The 3358-nt window shown below is 47.1% G+C and overlaps 1 pseudogene; it reads left to right on the forward strand.

Moving 5' to 3' along the window:
• The first annotated feature begins 1251 nt into the window (after nucleotides 1-1251).
• LOC142852046 (tubulin alpha-1C chain pseudogene) lies at nucleotides 1252-2786 on the forward strand (annotated as a pseudogene).
• The last annotated feature ends 572 nt before the right edge of the window (nucleotides 2787-3358 follow it).

A 3358-nucleotide genomic window follows, 5' to 3' on the forward strand; every position in this document is an offset into this window, starting at 1 on the left:
CCAAAATGCTGATCCTGTCTCTAGGAATCTCAGAATGAGACTGTGTGTTGAGAGCTGTTTCCTCCCATTTTATAATCCTCTCTAGGGCTGGGATTAAAGGCGTGCACTAATGTGATTAAAGGCATGCACAGCCTGGTTTTTGTGGCAACTAGTGTGGCTACTGGGATTAAAGGTGTGTGTTACCATAACCTGGTCTGTGAGGCTGACCAGTGTTTTACTCTCAAACCTTTAGGTAGTCTATTTATTAAAATACAGTTGAAATGCCACTACACTCACTCATTCACACACTCAGGAACACGATAAAAACACTCACCTGGAAGCTATAGTCCATACTGAGAGGACCTAGTGCAGACCCATGCTGGCCCTGTACTTGCTGCCTCAGTCTCTGTGAGTTCATATGATCTTAGAGCATGCGGCTTCAGAAAGCCTTCTTTCCTTGGTGTCTTCCATCACCTCTAGCTCTTTCACTTTATTTGCTTCCTCTTTGGAGAAATGCCCTGAGCCCTGAGTGCAAGGTTTTCATGAAGACATTCCAATTAAGACTAATTGTTACAAGGTCTCTCTCATACTCTGCATAACATTTGTCTGTGGGGCTCTGGATTTGTTCCCATCTGCTGCAGAAGAAAGCTTTTCTGATGATGGCTTAATAAGGCACTGATCAGTGAGTATAGCAGAATGTTAGCAAGACTCATTCTATCTGTGAAATGTTTTATTCTCATTAAATATTGAGAATGCATAGCCTAATGTAATCAATGCCACATCTGGTGGGGAGGTGGTCCTAAGTTGTACAAGAAGCTAGCTGAAAAAGCCATGGAGAGGAAGCCTGTAAATAACATGCCTCCAAGGTCTCCAGGTTACTGCCTTGAATTCCTGCCCTAACTTCCTTTAATGAAGGACTGTCGCATGGAAGTATAAGCCAAATAAATGTTTTCCTCCCCTAACTTATTTTTGGTCAGCACTTTATTATCGTAACAGATAAGCAAATTGAAACAGAAATTGGTAGTAGAGAACAGGCTATAGATGTGACAAGCCTGGTCATCTTGTTTTCGGGAGGATTTTGAAGTATTTGGAATGTTGAACTAGAAAAGTCATTGACAGCTCAATTCTTAATAGACTGTTCAGGGGGGACATATAAGTATTGGAGAAATTAGATGGTAGAGGCCTGTCTTATGAAGATTTTGTGGGAAGCAAATACTAACAGGACTGATCAAATGATATATTTTAATTAAGAATGTATCATTGACTGCTGTTCCCCTGGACTCCTTGGTAGTCTGCTAGAGGGAGGTCCTAATCACCCTCTCCGACTCAGTTTTCGCGGATCACTTCAAGGACTACATATGCGTGAGTGCATCTCCATCCACGTTGGCCAGGCTGGTGTCCAGATCGGCAATGCCTGCTGGGAACTCTACTGCTTGGAACATTGGCATCCAGCCTGATGGCCAGATGCCAAGTGACAAGACCATTGGGGAAGGAGACGACTCCTTCAACACCTTCTTCAGTGAGACAGGCGCTGGCAAGCACGTGCCCCGGGCAGTGTTCGTAGACCTGGAGCCCACGGTTATTGATGAAGTTCGCACTGGTACCTACCGCCAGCTCTTCCACCCTGAGCAGCTCATCACAGGCAAGGAAGATGCTGCCAATAACTATGCCCGTGGTCACTACACCATTGGCAAGGAGATCATTGACCTTGTCTTGGACAGAATTCGCAAGCTGGCTGACCAGTGCACAGGTCTTCAGGGCTTCTTGGTCTTCCACAGCTTTGGCGGGGGAACTGGCTCTGGGTTCACCTCCCTGCTGATGGAGAGGCTCTCTGTTGATTATGGGAAGAAGTCCAAGCTGGAGTTCTCCATCTACCCAGCCCCCCAGGTTTCCACCGCTGTGGTTGAGCCCTACAACTCCATCCTCACCACCACACCACCCTGGAGCACTCTGATTGTGCCTTCATGGTGGACAACGAGGCCATCTATGACATCTGTCGTAGGAACCTCAACATTGAACGCCCCACCTACACTAACCTTAACTGCCTCATTAGCCAGATTGTGTCCTCCATCACTGCTTCCCTCAGATTTGATGGAGCCCTGAATGTCGACCTGACAGAATTCCAGACCAACCTGGTGCCCTACCCTCGCATCCACTTCCCTCTGGCCACATATGCCCCTGTCATCTCTGCTGAGAAAGCCTACCATGAGCAGCTTACAGTAGCAGAGATCACCAATGCCTGCTTCGAGCCAGCCAATCAGATGGTGAAATGTGACCCTCGCCACAGTAAATACATGGCTTGCTGCCTGCTGTACCATGGTGATGTGGTTCCCAAAGATGTCAATGCTGCCATTGCCACCATCAAGACCAAGCATACCATCCAGTTTGTGGACTGGTGCCTCACTAGCTTCAAGGTTGGCGTTAATTATCAGCCTCCCACTGTGGTACCTGGTAGAGACCTGGCCAAGGTCCAGAGAGCTGTGTGCATGCTGAGCAACACCACAGCCATCGCTGAGGCCTGGGCCCGCCTAGATCACAAGTTTGATGTGATGTATGCCAAGCGTGCCTTTGTGCACTGGTATGTGGGTGAGGGTATGGAGGAGGGGGAGTTCTCTGAAGCCCGTGAAGACATGGCTGCCCTGGAGAAGGATTATGAAGAGGTTGGGGCCGATAGTGCTGAAGGAGATGATGAGGGTGAAGAATATTAGCCCTGTGGTGCATTGTCTACCCTTCATTGTCTTTTCTTTGTTGTTGTCTGTGTGTAACTGTCCTAAATTGTCAATAAAAATGTTTCCAGTGCATGTGGGGAAAAAAAAGAATGTATCATTTCAGGTCAGTTGAGGCTGAAGAACACCCCTAAGAGATCCTTTGCTTTACATACAGGGGAGACTGATGCTAGTTATCTGGGGCTGAAAAATCAGTTGTGATTAGTAAGAGACCAGCATCATTGAAACAAAATCTTCATGGAGGTGTTCCCTCTGAGTCAGGACACAGAAGATGTGGCCTAGTGATGGTTGGTGTATGGAGTTGAGGGCAAGACTGTATCTCAAGCTTGCAACTGAACATGGCAATGCTTAAGAGGACCCTACATAGTAGTGGCCTTGGAAGCATGAAAGCTGCAAGAATGAAGAGGTGATAGAAAGAAGAAAGACTGGCAAGGCTTGAGTCCCTGCAAAAAGGCCAGTAAACCACTGGTAAAGGTGCAACTTCAGTTGCAATAGAGACTCCAAGGTATTAAAAATAAAAGGATCATGGGATGACTACCAAGGACAGGAGCAAGTGTGGAGTGGAGCTGTCCTGGGCCTATGAGATGAGCTATATGTGCTGTGGCTGGCAGTCTATGCATACCTTCAGGATGAACACTGCAGAAAGTAGAAAT

This window comes from Microtus pennsylvanicus, chromosome 6, assembly GCF_037038515.1.
Source record: "Microtus pennsylvanicus isolate mMicPen1 chromosome 6, mMicPen1.hap1, whole genome shotgun sequence".
Taxonomy (NCBI): domain Eukaryota; kingdom Metazoa; phylum Chordata; class Mammalia; order Rodentia; family Cricetidae; genus Microtus; species Microtus pennsylvanicus.